The 17,787-nt window shown below is 32.7% G+C and overlaps 1 long non-coding RNA gene across 4 annotated transcripts; it reads left to right on the top strand.

Moving 5' to 3' along the window:
* Positions 1–5,769: 5,769 nt before the first annotated feature.
* On the top strand, positions 5,770–7,926 carry LOC139876974 (uncharacterized). Of its 4 annotated transcripts, none has more exons than XR_011768393.1 (5): positions 5,770–6,019; positions 6,352–6,577; positions 6,695–6,831; positions 6,945–7,371; positions 7,443–7,926. It is a non-coding gene; the product is annotated as an uncharacterized lncRNA (long non-coding RNA). The 4 variants fall into 4 exon arrangements; XR_011768392.1 differs by having other exon boundaries at positions 5,770–6,073; XR_011768391.1 differs by having other exon boundaries at positions 5,770–6,577; positions 7,443–7,686; positions 7,781–7,926.
* Positions 7,927–17,787: the final 9,861 nt, after the last annotated feature.

The following is a 17,787-nucleotide window of genomic DNA, read 5'->3' as shown; positions in this document are numbered from 1 at the left end:
TTCACTTTCCTCCTCGGGTTCACTTTCCTCCTCGGTTTCACTTTCCTCCTCGGGTTCACTTTCCGGGTTCTCTATAGTCGGTTCATCCGGAATTTGTGAGTCTTCCCCAAAGATATTATTTTCGTCATCGGATAGGTTAATGACTGGAACACCATCTGAAGATTCTGGTTCGGAGTCGCTGAACGTGATGACAAGTTTTGAGCCCGACATCTATCACACAACAACTAACCCATTAGTACTACATAATATTTACATATAAATTTTAACCAACAATGATAAGCAATGGTTTTTAAATCAGACCCGGTCAAAGTCCAGACTTACTAATGTATCCTAACGACTTATCGGTTAGACACACTAATGCAAACCTGGTTCGCTAAGACCACCGCTCTGATACCACATGTCATAACCCGTCCTTAACCATAAGAACGTGTTAGATAACGTATGATTTCATTGCGAGGTATTGACCTCTATATGCGACATTTTTAAAAGAGAAACTGCATATATTATACATTACAAACCATAACCATTATTTTTGTTACAAGCTTTAGACAATAAAAAGATGATTATCGTTTAGCGATAATCTTCGACTTACAAACTTTACATATAATGATAACAACACGATTTCGAGCATATTTTACAACACAAATCCTTGGGTATGCAGTTTTATTTTTGACACAAATATGCGTACGCAAGATCCTGCTCAAATTCAACATAATGCAGCGGAAGCTTTAGTAATCACCTGAGAATAGACATGTTTTAAAAGGTCAACATAAAGTTGGTGAGATATAGGTTTAATGCCGGCAGCAATATATATATATATATAGACCACAAGATTTCGTATATAAACAGTTTAATAAAAATATTCTAAGTGGTTGAGCACTTGGTAACCATACTTAACATTTAATCACGTCGCATATTCCCTTTATTATGAAATCTTACTACACCGTACCAAGTGTAGTCACGAAACGAAGTACTGTGCAACCGTTGAATACTGGTCGTCCAGTCCGGTTGGGGTTGTCAGGCCCGATAGATCTATCAACAGGATTCGCGTTTACAATACCGCTGTAAATAACAGTTACCAAGCTACAGGGAAGTATGCCAGTGGTACAACTCAACGTAGAATATATTTTTCAGTTACTTGTGTCCATAACGTAAAACATAAAATACATGTATTCTCATCCCGAAATATTTAGAGTTTAAATGTGGGACTATATACTCACTTTCGTCTTGAAGATATATATATAATTTGACTTGGTCTCCGGTTGATATCACGAACCTATCCATATATAATATATCAATACCTTTTCTTTTTAAACAAACGTCACATATATATACTTGTTATACTTTTAATACTTTGAATAATTCCTTAGTCCGTAGTTAGCAGTTCGTTGTTAGTAATTCAATTTTAATGGTTCATTTTTAGATGTTTAATATACCCGCAATGAAATAAATAAAACCCCCAACGAAATAAATAAAACCCCATCGTATATGTATTGGTCGAGATTAATCTTGACCCATGGTACCGGTGTTGTTAAATGACGTGTTGCGTACATAAAGTACCGGTGTTGTCAAATGACGTGTTGCGTACAATCATGGGATCTTATGATTAATCTTCTCGTGTTGTTTACGGGTGATCCTGAACCATATAAAATTGAATTATAAGTACATATATATAAAATATCATGTTAACTTAAAAAGATGTGATTTATTTAATTTTTTCCCAATTATTTTCGTGGCTAAACTAGTCTTGGATATCCGATTTTGTTTCGGTCATAGTTTCTTCGTTACAACTCCGTTTTCGTTGATTCAACTTGCCATCTCCTTGGATCGAGTCCCTCTTTAAGACTATGAACTGTAAATACCTTAGTTTGTATTCAAAATCACACGGCATAGGTCAAACTTTAGTGAAACTTATGAAGTTAATCATTTTCCATCATGTAAACAACCTCAAATGATTATTTTTCTAAAAATACTTATACTTTGAGTTAAATCATGAAATTTTTATGTGTTATCATATTCATAGTAAAAATCATTTTTCCAGAAAATAAACCTCCAATTCAAAGTTTAAGATGGTTTTTAATTATCCAACCCAAAACAGCCCCCGGTTGCACTCCGACGTCGTAAATTCAGTTTTTAAGGTGTTCTTTGAAAAACCAAGTTATACCTTGTTAAGTTAGCATATAATTAAGATATGTTACAGGTCTTGAAGTATTTTAAAAGTTAAGTTAGAAGGATCTATTTAGTTTGCGAACAAGTTTGAAATCATTCAAACTATGTTCTAGTTTATAAACTCTTATATATATAGCTTTAAATATATGAATTGAAAAAGAGTTGAAGTAGAGTTTTTACCTCAAGTTTAAAATGTAAAGTTGCTGGAAAGAAGTAGTAAAATAAAAGTTGAGAGAGTTCTTGCAAGTGTGTGTGAAAATTGGAAGTAAAATTTGGAAAATGAATGTGTAAAAATGAGTTAGAAATGGTGCTTATTTATAGGCTTGAAAATTTGGTTTTTAGTGAAAATATCTAAGATAAGTTAAAATTTATTATGTCATGAATGACATATTATTCCAATAATTGAAGATTTCTATTGGTATATACCAATAGTAAATACTTCTAGAAGCTGTGTATAGTACCCTAGATATACGTATAGGATTATTGAGGAAACGGAACGAGAATTCAAATATAACTATCTTTTGTAAATATACTTATATTGTTTTATGTATAAAAGCCCTTTAAAAATGATTAAATACATTACTTATACGATATATGTATAAACATTATAAATCATCAGTATTTATGTCAAATAACGTTACGTATGGTTATTGTTTTGAAAACTTAAGTTAGTAGTTTCAAAATATACTTATGACTTTTTGTTATTAATACAAAATGAGATATTAAAACATCCTTAGATCATGTTAAATATGTATGTATAATTATCATATATTGTATAGTTCGTGATATCATCGGTCAAACTAGACGGTCAAACGTTGTGTAAAACTCTTTTCAAAAACATAAATCTTAACAATTTGGATTGCTTATCATGTTGGTAAGGTTTAATTTATATAAATATTAATCTTATAAGTATAGAACGATCGAAAAAGTGCGGGTCATTACAAGTTGATTGAGGTTTAGAGTTTATCCTAGGAAGTTAAACTCTTGCAATAATTCCCCTTCAGGATTCTATTCTTCATACCTATCTATCTTTACTTTTATAGCCAAATCACTATTCTATTTAGTTAATCTTAATCTATCACCTCTTGTCACTAGGGTTAACTATATAGGCACTTTTGTCCCACATTACTGAGCAAACATACAAAAATACGTACCTGAGTTATATTTACCACTTACTCGTTAAAAGAAAGACAAGTAGGTGAGTTATAGCTAGGAACCCCAGCTAAATATAAATAATAAAACCATTACTCATCCTCGTGGTAGCTGATTCTGACGTGTCGCGACCTAATGACACCGCGAAAATAAAACCGTCCGTTTTGACCATATCAACCCTATAAATAACGGACTCAATCCACAAAGCAAAGGATTCCAATTCGGGAGAACTTACACACATATTATTTTAAGTATCCACGTACGGACTAGCTGCGCTATCTAAGTGGCGTGATTGTACCCGCGCTACCGGACTTACAGCCTTTCACTAGACACTCTTAATATACAGGTAACGTTCTATGAACACAAACCCTACTACCCAGAGCGAGCCATCGCTGACCGGACTACCTGCCGATGGTGGGTCTATGTTTAACCACCCCTGCTGAGATCCTCATCCCGCAGGGGGTTATTCACGGTACTCCGGATCGGATTGTGAAATCCAATTGACCCTTAAATTCTCCTTCTTTGATGTCAAGCATGGACCGAACCTGACCCGAATATTCTATGCTTGATCACTTCCGTTTCTTATCTTGGTGCGAACTCTTTCCATGCGAAATATGAAAACCACACAAAACCATAGCAACCAAGAGAATTAGCATTAGCTATAATACACCACATTGCCAAATTCGTGCGACTAAAGAGACAAGTTAAGTAACAACACAACACATGCTAGAAACAAGTACACATCTTACAATAATAGACAACTAGTCAACATGGCATTCAAATTTGACAACATGCTAGCAATTAGAAGAATATTCATCAGTGACAATGACCTTAAAGAAACGAACATAGAAACATGGCATACGCATTTTGCAACATCAAACAACCTATAATAGCATGTTACTATGAACTAATTCGCAATCAAACTCAAAAGTCGACCAAAGTCAAACAAAAATAAAATTAAAGAACATGCTGGCAATTCATGATATCATCCACACTAGTTCATTCACCAAATTAACATGACTACACGCATAAACTAAGCATAGAAACACAACAAGCATGCTTAAAACATCAAGTATCACCCAAATTAACACCCCAAATTCAGATTTGGGTCAAAACCCACCAAAATCATGAAGTCTTGCCCTAATAATGAAAGCTTTTAACAAATAGAGCAAAGATTCATGGAATACATAGCAAAATCGCAAGTAATCACGAACAAAAAGAGTGATTCTAGTAGAAACATGGCAATTTAAACAAACCAACTTGCAATACCCCAAATTGGGTCTTAAGAACACAAAAATTGAGCAAGAAAAGATGAAAAGAAGTAAGATTATTACCCTTCCCATGTTTGGTTTCAGCAGACTTGAAAGATTGAGTTCGATTTGGCGATTGAGAAAGAAGAAAAAAAAAATTAGGGTTGTTGTGTGTAAAAAAAACAAAAAATGATCTGTCCATTTTTATGGGGAAAAAAATTACGCTGGTAGCTGTGGTTTGTTCATTTTTTCATCACAACATCTGAACTATTTTTTTTGCGTAGTTGATACCTGTGGTTTCATTTAATTTCGTGGTTGATACCTAAAGATAACTGTCGTTAGCATTTAACCCTTAACACCTCACATGTGCCATGCATGTGAGGGTAATATGGTTCGTTCAGTTAATTTACCTCATTATATAAAACCTCACAGCTACCAAATGCGTGGCACATATTAAAATCCAAATCAAGATCGAATGTTAAGGTCAATGTGAAGCATATCAGCAACTCAGTGTTTTCCAAGTGTACGTGTGAGTCAACGTAAACCGTGAATCGAGTACGCATCTTTCACTGTTTGGTACTTTTTTTTTTAATTTCCTTTAATTGATATAATATAGTATATGTTTGAAAAGTAAGAAGTTATAGTTTGCTACAAACTGATCATGGATGTTTGGTATTCGATGTTGACAGTTAGTTATAAGCTTACGGTGTTTACATGGCGTAATATGTGGATTGATATTGATTAATATAATCCGTAATCAGTCGCTCGTGGTTGCTGAATTTAAGTAGAATCCTCCAGACACATAATACTTAATCATTTGACTTATATATATATCATGATCAATAATAATTTCTTGAAATCCTATTCTTTACAATGAAAAGATTCGTATGTGTAATGTTATCTACCATCTCTTTATATTATAATAACAAAATCTAAAATAAATTATTTTTAGATAGCAAAACTAATCTTAACCATCCATTAAATTAATCATCAATAATCTAGACCCTTAATTTTCTCCTAATCTTACTAATGAACTCATAATCCTAGCCTTGAATTGTTTGATTAGAAAACTACCCATCTAATTGAATTTTAAGCGGTATCTTAAAAGGAAAATAGGGTTGTGTACCATCCGAGCCATAAAATTGGGCGGCATCATAATCAAAAAATAGGGGTCCAAACCATTCGCTAAACAACTAAAGGAAAAAACCCTAATTTTCTCTGAAAAATCACGACAATCATCATCAAAAATCACTTTTCATTGATCTACATCAATTTCGCCCTTTTGTAATAGAAGATATATTTTGATTTTAGAAATCAATTAAACAATACTCTTATTATTTAAATCTCAAACCACCAATCGTACTCCCTGAAAACTTTCAGGCATCATCATGTCATGTGAGCTAAGTGGAAGAAGTGGAAGAAGCATCAAAGATCAGACAGAGATCCAAGTAAACTCAATCGTTCACCATCACTTTGATCTGTTTTTTTTATGGGATTCGTAGGTTTGCTGCGTATCTATTTTCTCTTCGATCTTTTCCATATTAACGGGTTTCGTTATTTTTACGTATTGTTAATTGTTTTGCTGTTATTTGTAGCTTTTGATAGTATGCGACTGTTTAAGTAGATAGTGTTTTGTGGGTTGATTCTTATGTCTTTGTTCTACTATGTTTATGCTGTTGTTCGGATGGTAGATTGCATTGACATATTTTTTGCCTTTTCTTTTAACCTAACGATAGCATCGTTTAGTATCGGGTGTTTGATCAATTTTTCAATTGTTCAGCGTCATAGTGTGTTTATTCTTTTCCACGACAACATGCTGATCATGCTGTATCTTCGAAGCAAATGGCTGCTAGGAAAAGGTTAATGTGTCATAAAAAAAAAAGGCACTGCTCCTGTTCATCCTTCGGTCACTGTTATTGGGACATCTTCAGACGCTGCGGAATTAACTCAGTCAGTTCCTGCCTATGTTGAGAGTACATCTACAAACTCTGTTGCATAAGTTTTAGGTAGTAATATTTTTTAACATATGTATGTGACCCGTTTGAGTGACTCATATTTCATTAATAGTATCACATAAGGAGATCAGTACTGACATGAAATCACAATTACTGCTCATTTTACAGGACATGATTAGCCCTGCTAACTATATTACACTTAAAGTAGGTTATATTGAGGCAATAAGGCATGTTGGCGAAATCAACCCTCCAAGAAACACGAACAATGCTAAAAAAATCGAGTTGCTAAATGTTAATGTTACGAGGTGGAGTTATGTACACAGTGAAGTTTAAAATATTGTTCAAGTATCATGATTTTGTTTGCAGACCCGATGTACTTTTAAGATAAGTTTCTTTTAACATAATTACTGTTGTACAGACCGACCTTCTCACTTGCGAAGGCACTAATATGAAAATAGAAGACCAACGCATCTAATATGCGCTACAACACGTGCAAAACATGCAAGAAGAAGCTAGACGACATTGGAACAGTATAGGTTGCATCGACCATGGTACCGTCCATTTGAACCAGGAATGCAAAAAAATATATTTTTCAACTATTGATAAATTTACAAATCACAATACACTTGCAAAGGAGCCTAACAAGAACCAACCACATATCAACCTATCGAGCAAAAATATGGTGTTCATGCACGTCTTATTTATGCCGATGATTAGATAAGATAAGATGAAGCATAAACGTTCAATATTTGACCAGTCAAGAAATCAATGTATACTTGCTAACCGGGGATAAGAAGAATTCAGTTGAGTATGTTGCATCAGTTGTTTGTATTCCAAAACGACAGGTACAAACACTTCTGGTAGTTTGATTTTATGTCGCATGCAGTTATTAAGTAACTGTTTAACAATTTCGCAGGTACATGCTCTCACTTTCTCAACTATGGAATCAAAGAGATATGCACCGTGAAAACTCACATTGAAAGAACATGTTTTCATCTTATGTTAGACACACGGGGACACTTCCAAATCATGGTGACGCTCCTTCGAAAGCAAGGTTGTACAGGGACAGGTTTCTTTTGTTATCTCAAAGGCTAACCACAATTCTACAATTTTCAAGGCCTTCATTTAGTACCGAATCATCCGAGTTTTGGAGCTGTGAGGTCATCATTCTCTCCATGTGTTATCACTTTAGATTATATCTCTTTCATGTTCTGTTATGATGTAAAATATGCTTTATATTTCAACATGTTTTAGAAGTCTCAAATTCAATCTTTGGTTGGACGTACTGGAATTAGTTGGATAATGGGCGTCATATCTCAACTGGAAGATGGTCATTTCTAGCTTGAAGGCTTGACAACCGGTGTGGAAATCAATCTCTTAAATGCAATATCCTTAATCACTTAATTAATGCTACTAAATAACTATGTTATTATGTTAAATTAACTACTTAAGAAATAATCAAAACTTTACTAATAGTAACAACCTTTTATTTTTCTTAACATTTTTTTTACAAAGTAACAACAGGGTATTTTTCCGAGAACACCATAATGTTAGCTCTGTGATGACCCGGAAATTTTCGACCAAATTTAAACTTAATCTTATTATGATTCCGATTCAATAAGCAAAGTCTGTAAAGCTGAGTCTCAAAATATTGGAACAATTTATATGAATGCATTTAACCTTTGACTATTTTCGACGAATCACGAACAATTAATTGTAAATAGATATGTGTGTATGTATATATAAATAATAATTCGAAATATAATTTGAAGTATTATATGTTTTTGTTATTAATAATTAATAAAATAAAAATAGGATATTATAATAATTATTATTTAAAATATATCTCTATATATAAATAAAGTATATTAAAAATAAATATTAAATGATTGTAATACTCGTTTGATGTTTCAATTGATATTAAGCAAGTTAAATTCAAACTTATGTAAATTTAAAATAAACAGTGATACGAAAATGAGTTTTACAAATTATAGACTTATTAAAAATGTATTTAGGAACCATTTATCGAATTTTAAGACTTTTTATATTTTTACCTAGGGTTGGGAGTGAATAATTAATGTAAAATAGATTTGGGACCAAAAACGATTAGCAGTGACCATTGAATAAATTTCTTCAGCTTGAGTTGGGTTAAAAGCACGGAATGTATTTGCGCCATCACCATCTTCAAATAAAGTATTTTCTACGGTAGCACCATGAATAGCGCATAGCAAAGCAGCGCCCAATACACCGACAACTCCCATCATATGAAATGGGTTCAATGTCCAGTTATGAAATCCTTGAAAAAAGAGGATAAATCGAAATATAGCTGCTACACCAAGTGAATAATTAATGTAAATTTTATTTAATAGTTAATGACCGAATTTTATACCATAAAGACTGAAATAATTAAAGATAATTAATCTTAAAATTTGGGATTTTTCTGAATACTTTTATCCGCCACTGATTAACAACGGACCACAAAATACTATCCCTAATATATATATATGTCGACTGATAATATGCCAAAGTAATGGCTGCTATACTATTTATACAGTGTCCTTCATTTCTAAACATGTGATTAATTTATAATTAATATAAAACTCCTTACCACTTTGTCTAATATCTATGATATATATACAGACACATACTTTACATGATCAACCATCAACTTGTTTCAGTAAACAAAAACCACCAATTTCAAAATATTGTTATTATTTTCCTTTCTTTTTCTTCTATCTCCTGTAAACCCAGACCGAGGTTGATTCAGTCAACTTCCTAATCCATAGACAAGTTGACTACAACCGCAACCGAACCCATACGGTTCTCGTTACTCAAACATGAAATCAAAACCCACTTTGATCACCACCCTTGATCTCACACCCAACCGCCACCCTATTATCTTTTTTTCGGTCTACTTCAAGCTGCAACCATAACCACCTAAGTCGTCATCACTATCCTTGTTTGATTCTCTGCAACCCGTTTATGCTACTCGCTGTCCTAGTTCGAACAACCCACCACCTCTCCATCACAAATCACCATGACACCACTTTGTTTCATTTTTTTTTTTCGATCACTATAAACAACACCGTCGGTTATCATCACCCGAATCTTCACCATCATCGATGACCACCATAGTGAAATCAATCACCACCATAACCATCTTCGATTTAAGATCACCACCATTGATCCTGCTACACCCACGAACACTTGTGAACTGTGTGCTGCTATTCAGTTTTATTACATATTAATACAACCATCATCAACAACCGTAGAATCACCTTCGGACCACCAACATCATCCGATCACCACCACCTTGCATCACCTTTTAACCGCCATCCTCACCACCTCAAAGCCCATCACTGTTTGCTACTGCAACTATTCTGTCTTGGAACTGAGAAACAATTGCAACCAGTCGTCATCCTCACAAAATCATCACCACCATACACTACAGTTGTTGCTATCGTTTTCTGCTTTTTTTTTTTCCAACCTCGAACCCACTCAAACCCACATCACTACACGCCTGCTTCCCATCTTCTTGATCAAATTCACGAAACCCACTTGTTAAACTGGTCGAATACTATTTTTTTCTGTTATTAATCGAAACCCATAACCAACAACTTACTGCTACTATTCGTCTGCTTTTGCTTTTGCTACTTTTAAACAAGGAGTTAAATGATGCAAGTGGATAATGATGTCACAATGATGCTGCTACTACAGCTGCATTTTTCCTTCAATTGATTTATTAACGGGCTGCATTATAGTTAACTGTTGGGCCGTGTAACTATTGCATTTTGTTGGGCCGAGATAGTAACGGGTTAAATATAAATGGATAGTAATAAATTTCGAGAAATAGTGTGTAGCTCAATGGTTAAGGGTGTTGTCGGGTATACGAGAGGTCGCGGGTTCGAGACCATGCTATGGCAATTTATTTCTTTTAAGGCATTTTTGAGGTTCGTGAATCCGAGGCCAACCCTGCATTGTTCAGTTCCGTCGTGTGCATATTTTTACTACAAAATATCATATAGTGAGTTTCATTTGCTCCCTTTTTAAATGCTTTTGCAATATATATTTTTGGGACTGAGAATACATGCGCTATTTTTATAAATGTTTGACGAAATATGTGACGACCCCGTCAAAACACTTAACGGATCCGTCAGTTGATCCCACAGCTTGATCGGACTTAAATGAATTAAATAAACAAAGTTGCATTCTTTTATTTCAAAAGTTTCCCAAAAAGGAAACAAACCCAAATATGTAGTTTTAAACAACCAACCATAGTAATAAACCAAAAGTTGACACAAAACCTTGCCAACAAACCCACAATTTAAATTATCCAAAAATAGAATGCAAGCTTAAGTTTCATAAAATGTTTCATAAAATCTGCCCAAATGCATGCAGACTCTTCTAAACACAGCGGAAGCATCACAAAACTCAAGTACCTGTGAAAACATGCAAGTAAACTGTCAACACAAAGGTTGAGTGAATTATAGGTTTAAATAAATAAGTAAACTTTAGACCACAAGATTTAAAAATGTTAGAAAACATTAAACATTATTCCATTATCAATGAGCTACCTGGTAACCACTTAACCCTTTATTTACCCTTGCCAAACACAATAAAAATATACACTTGGACAGTGTATCTACAACAAATTACGAAGTACTAAACATTCCGATTATAAATTGCTAGCGCGACTAGCTCGAAATGGGGTTGTCAAACCCGATAGATCTATCTGTAGGATTCGCGTTCACCAGTAGAAACCAATGATTACAGTTACCAAACTAGGGAATATTTTTGTCCAACTCACAATGAATAATTAAATTTAACTGTTACTTGTGTCTAAACGTAAATAAAAATGCATGTAATCACATCCCAAAAAGTATACTTTGAAAAGTATGTAAAAACGGGACTATAACTCACCTTAAAAGCAACTGAAGAAATCTCACAAACAAGCGAACAGCAAGTAAAGTAAAGTGATCAAGAAAGATCACAACGCCGACCTATAAATAAAGCAGGTCGATATAAATAACTAACTTAGGTCAAGTCTTAGTATGATAGCTATTGTACATGTTGCAAGTAGACATAGAACAATACTCGGCAAGCATCGGTTTGACTGGAACAACGTACGGACACATACTTTCTATTTATAGAAAGTTTCTATTTTAGGAAACTTTCTATTTTTGGAAAGTTTCTATTTTTAGAAAGTTTCCAAATTTAGAAAATTCTATTTTTAGAAAGTTTTTAAGTTAGGAAAGTTTCCTTATTTAGAAAGTCAACAAAAGTCAACTGAAAGTCAAAGTCAACCGAAAGTCAACTCAAAAGTCAAACTTGGTCAAACATAGTAAACGTTAATTTGAAAAGTGTAATTTATAATAATAACATAAGTTATAATGTTTATTAAAGTTAAAAGTGTATAATTATGTCATAACATAAGTTTAATTAAATAAAATGAATTATTAAAGTTAATATAAGTTGAAATGATATAATTAATATAACATAAGTATTTAATTAATTAATTAAATATTAGTCATAATATAAATATTATTAATTAATAATAAATTTTAAATCATATCATAAGTATTATTAATTAATAATGAATTATTAATCATATCATAAGTTTCTGAATATAATTATTAAATCATAAGTATTTAATAATTAAATCATAATTAAATAATAATTAAGTCTTATAATAATTAAATAATTATTTAATCTTCATTATAAGTCTTACAATAATATTCTTATAAAATAAATTTAATACTTATCATAAGTATTTTCCATTAATAATAAAAGTGTCATTAATCATAAGTTAAATTAAAATGTTAATTAAATCATAAATAATAATTAAATGATATAATAAATATTTATATCATAAGTCTTAAATAATAATAATTACCTCTTTTATCATAAGTAATTAATTAATAATGAAAGCCATAAATTTTATCATAAGTTTAATCATTAACCATAAGTTTTTAATTCAAAAGTTCATCGGGTCGTATTTTGAGCCCCGTGTGTCGATTTCTGGCGAGCCTTATATGCATCTCCGCCTATCCAAACCACCCGACACAATGGTGTACTCAAGAACACTCCAAGAACAGTCCCTAGGTCGTGGTAATCAGCAATGACACCACTTGGGACTTCAATTTACTCAAAACAGTGATTTAGGCACAACGGGTGAACCGTGGCTCGGATTTAGGTGACCCGGACATGAAAATTCGTCCCACCATCAGTCCTAACCAAATGACACACCCCAAAGACACCAAGGATGGTCACAAAGTCGGACCCAACCTGGTTCTTGTCCATAACACAATTCAATTTTAACAAAAAGTAATTTGATCATAACTAGGGCTCCGGGAATCGAAACGACATGAATCCGGAGTCTAAAATTAATGTCTTAATGAGAGGAATTCATCTAGATAGTTTATTTTAACTTTTATATCAGTCACAAACCCAGAAATCACGAAATAGCTGCTGTCCAGAAATTTACAAACCGAAAACATGCAATTTTGAGTACATCTATGCATACAAACACCATTACAATAATCCACAAACATCATACTATCAATTAAACATCAAAATACAGTAAATAAATGAAAAATAGAAAATTATAGGGTTAGGGTCTATACCCTAATCGAGAAACGAACAACGTAGTCGCGTAGAGAAAGACGAGAGGAATCCGATTATACTAGTTATCTCTTGATCCAAGCTTGAAAATTGATGAAGATGGTGGTTTATGGTGGTGATGGCGACGGCACAAGGGGAAGAGGAGAAGGAGGAGAGCAAAATTAATAAGTTTAGGTTTAGATTAATTGTGGAATAATTAAAATGGAATGTCAAAAAAAGAAAACAAGGGATATACTCCCCCCTCCTAAGAGGCTTCGGCCGAAAAAATTAGTGGGGTGGGCCCCACTTGGTCCATCTCACTTAAATGTATATTCCTTGTGGCCCGAAAGACCGAACGAGTCCCGAAACGCGAAAACGCACTTACGCGATTTAAAATCCGGAAAGATAACAAACGCGCGACGAAAAATAAATATAAATACACTATATAATAATATGATCTTAAAATATCATATTTAAAATATTTAGGATTTAAATATCCCAAAAACGCGTCCGTTGGTTTGAAAACCAAAAAGATTCGCCGGATGGAAATCCGCGAGACGTAGAAACGTATAAATTAAAATATGAATACAAATATTCACATAACACATAATAATTAATATATATATATATATATATATATATATATATATATATATATATATATATATATATATATATATATATATTATTACAAATAATAATATAGGTCATAGAAATGACGTGGCACACTAACAGTTAACGGTCGTTAAATAATTAACTGAAAAGATAACGGAAAAAGTAGGGTCGTGACAGTACCTTCCCGTTACGAAAATTTCGTCCCGAAATTTAAGCAGGCGCAGGGGTTGACTCGGCATCTGAGAACAAATGCGGGTATTTCTGCTTCATCTGGTCTTCACGCTGCCAAGTGAACTCGGGACCACGTCTAGCGTTCCATCTGACCCGAACAATAGGAATTCTGCTCTGATTAAGAGTCTTAACCTCTCGGTCCATGATTTCAACAGGCTCCTCAATAAAATGCAATTGCTTATCAACTTGAAGTTCCTCCAAAGGAATAGTCTCATCAAATTCAGCCAAGCACTTCTTTAAATTCGAAATATGGAAAGCATCGTGAATAGCACTGAGTTCTTGTGGCAATTTCAAACGATAAGTCACCGGTCCAACTCTTTCAATAATCTCAAAAGGTCCCACGAAACGAGGACTTAACTTCCCTCTTTTACCAAAACGGATTACGCCCTTCCAAGGCGAAACCTTTAACATAACACGATCACCAACTTGAAATTCAACATCTTTCCTTCCCTTATCGGTATAACTCTTTTGCCGACTTCTAGCAGTTCTCAACCTTTCTTTAATTTGTACAATCTTCTCAGTAGTCTCGTGAATAATCTCTGGACCTGTAAGTTGAGCATCCCCAACCTCATTCCAACAAATAGGAGACCTACATTTCCTACCGTACAAAGCTTCAAACGGTGCGGCTTTAATACTTGCGTGGTAACTGTTGTTATAAGAAAACTCAGCTAGCGGCAAATATTTATCCCACCCATTTCCAAAATCAATGACGCACGCTCGGAACATATCTTCTAATGTCTGAATGGTCCTTTCACTTTGACCATCCGTTTGAGGGTGATAAGCGGTGCTCATATCCAACCTAGTTGTAACGTCCTCCCAATAGGGTCTGGAAGGAGCGTCACTAATATCAAAACATACCAACATAAATAAACGAGAACAATACTAAATGATGAATTTAACTTTAATGAGTACGCAGCGGAAAATGAAATATCGTTACAATGACAGGAATAACAATATCGTAAATGTTCACATACAGAAGTAATAAATGCGATATCTCTTGATCCTATGTCTAAGTAGCATCACATAAGCAGTAAGTATAAGAGCTTGAATCAAACAGTACCTGAGACAAAACATGCTAAAGTGTCAACCAAAAAGGTTGAGTGAAGCTCATAGGTTTAACAAAAAGTTTGTCGTTGTTTTAGACCACAAGATTTAGTTTGTAAAGTTGATCTCCCGCAGGATCAAAAAGTTATGCCAATGCGTGATATTTAGACTAAACGTTCAAGTTTGGCCCCATGACAAGTTGTGTCTGTCCTTGTCGGTTTAATTTCATTATTAAGTAATGCAATGACTTGGTCAAATGTATCGGAGACGTTACTCCCGATAGGCCTACCCCCAATAATTAAGCATGCCGCAGCAATTAAAAATATCACTGTAAGGACTTAGTCAGACATAGCCGGGTATAGCATAGTTTAACAGTTTGGTACTTGTGTCTAAAGTGTAAAAAGTAAAAACAGCATGTGTCTCACCCCAAGTAAAAGTAAGTAAATTTACTAGCAATAAAGAGGGGCTATGAATTCACCTTAGTAAGTAGAGAGAGTGTTATTCCTCGGAATAAAGAGTTGAACGAGTGAGCAGGAAAGTCAACCTATTGACATTTAAGAGTAGTTAAGTGTTTTGTCCATGTTTAAGTTTAAGTATGTGTTTAAGTATAGTTTGTTTTACTAAGTTTCTATTCCTAGTAAGTTACTATTTTTATAAAGTTTCCATTTTTAGAAAGTTTCTTATTTTACTAAGTTTCTATGACTAGAGAGTTTCTACTTTTATTAGTGTTTTCCATTTTAGGATACTTGTCGTATTAGATAAGCTTCCAATCACCCATTTCCCTTCGAATGGCTAATTTAGATCTAGGGGCTTGAGCCATAGGACCCTTTAAATCGGAAATCCAAACCCTCTGCCTAGAATCTCATAGAAACCATTCGTCAAGAAAGTTCGAAGATCTATACATCTCTAATACATATCCCAAAATGTTTTTATGTTACAATATAAGTAGTAGGTTATAGGTGCTAGTAATAGTAATAGTGTATACATGTTATTTATTTTATTTTTAATTGCATATAATTTATAACATTATTTACATATTTCGGTAAAAATAATAACCGAAGTAAAAAGTAAAAAGTAAAAAGTAAAAAGTGAAAAGTAAAAAAAATAAAAAGTAAGAAAAGAATACTTACTAGTAGTAATTCTTCAAAGAGAGAATGAGAGAAATTTTGGTGTGAGTTTGAATGAGAAATGAGGGGTATTTATACTTGAAAAAATTAGGTAAAAAGAATAAAATAATTAAAAGAAAAAGAAATATTTAATTCTTAATGGGATTTTAAAATTAAAAAGTATTAAATATTAGGTCATGGGATAATGCACAAAATAAAATAATAAAAGTAGTTTTTCCATTAAAATTTTTAATTAAAAAGTAATTTATTTATTTATTTATTTATTTATTATTTATTTTAAGGATTTTTTTATGTAAATAAACAAATTTATTTAATGTTTTTTCAAGAATATTTGTCAATAATATTTTATTTTTATTTTTTTTATTTTTGTTTTATTTAATTAATAAATATAAATTTTGCATAAAAATAATAAATAATTCGGTATTTTGTATTTTTAATAATAATTATGATTTTAAATTATTAAACTATAGTTTTAGTAAGTTTGTAAATATTATTACATTTATATATAATTGGATTTATTATATAGTTAAATATATAATACATTAACTAAATAATAATAAAAGTGATACAAAGTTTATATACTTAGTTAAATTATGTCAAATTATATAAATTAATAATATATTATTTATTTAAGCGTACATTGTTGACTAAAAATTACTATTCGGTCAATATTTAATTGTATATAACAACCCTTAATACATATAGTCAGACATATAACCCTAGGGTTAATTCAGTAATTTAGAAGTCGAAAAGTGAGGGTTGTTACAGTACCTCCCCGTTAATAAAAACTTCGTCCCGAAGTTTTAGGTAGACTTCTCGGATGCATCAGCGGTTGAGAAGAGATGGGGATATTTCTGTTTCATTTGGTCTTCACGTTCCCAGGTATGTTCGGGGCCTTGCGTGTTTTCCAAAGAATAGAATATTGTTTTGTTTCAAGTGTTTAAGTCATACAAACCATAATCTCTATAGGTTCTTCTACGAAGTGCATTTTATCATTAATGCAGAGATCATTCAAAATGATGATGTTATGCAAGTCATTTCAGTAAATTGGATACATGAAATGTGTTATGAATAATATTGAGCTCATTTAAAACCTTGAGCGTTTATGCTGCAATATTAGGCAGACAAAACAGAGAGGAGTTCATGAAAATCATAGTCATGAAATTTGATAGAGATCGTCATTCTTTATAACAAGAATGATGAATTAGAGTTTTATCGACATTAAATAATATGGATAAAGTAATTCGATTATAGAAAGAGTATAAACGAAGCTATCGTAAAAGAGTAAATGAGAAAATTAAATGTTTGCCTTAACTTTTGACGTAGTTACGATTGATTTCCGAATTTCAAGGAATTAAAGAAATCTTCGAAATCTTTATAAGATTTGATTTTCCGGTAATTACAGAAATTAGGATTTTCTTTAATTAAAGGTGGTGAATTGCCTCGATTGCTGTGTCTGGAATTTTTTCTATAAATTAGCTTCTTCCGTTTCATTATCTTCACCACTTATATACTTTCTTTCTCAATTCATACTTCCAAAAGTTTTGTTAATATGCTCAATCCAGTTCTTGTCTTTGACATTATATTGGTTATCGCCACAATCATCCTTCTTTTTCAACTCCCACCAGAGGAGTCTGTTTACTT

This window comes from Rutidosis leptorrhynchoides, chromosome 11 (genome assembly GCF_046630445.1).
Source record: "Rutidosis leptorrhynchoides isolate AG116_Rl617_1_P2 chromosome 11, CSIRO_AGI_Rlap_v1, whole genome shotgun sequence".
Classification (NCBI taxonomy): domain Eukaryota; kingdom Viridiplantae; phylum Streptophyta; class Magnoliopsida; order Asterales; family Asteraceae; genus Rutidosis; species Rutidosis leptorrhynchoides.
This window is presented reverse-complemented; position numbering and strand designations above follow the sequence as displayed.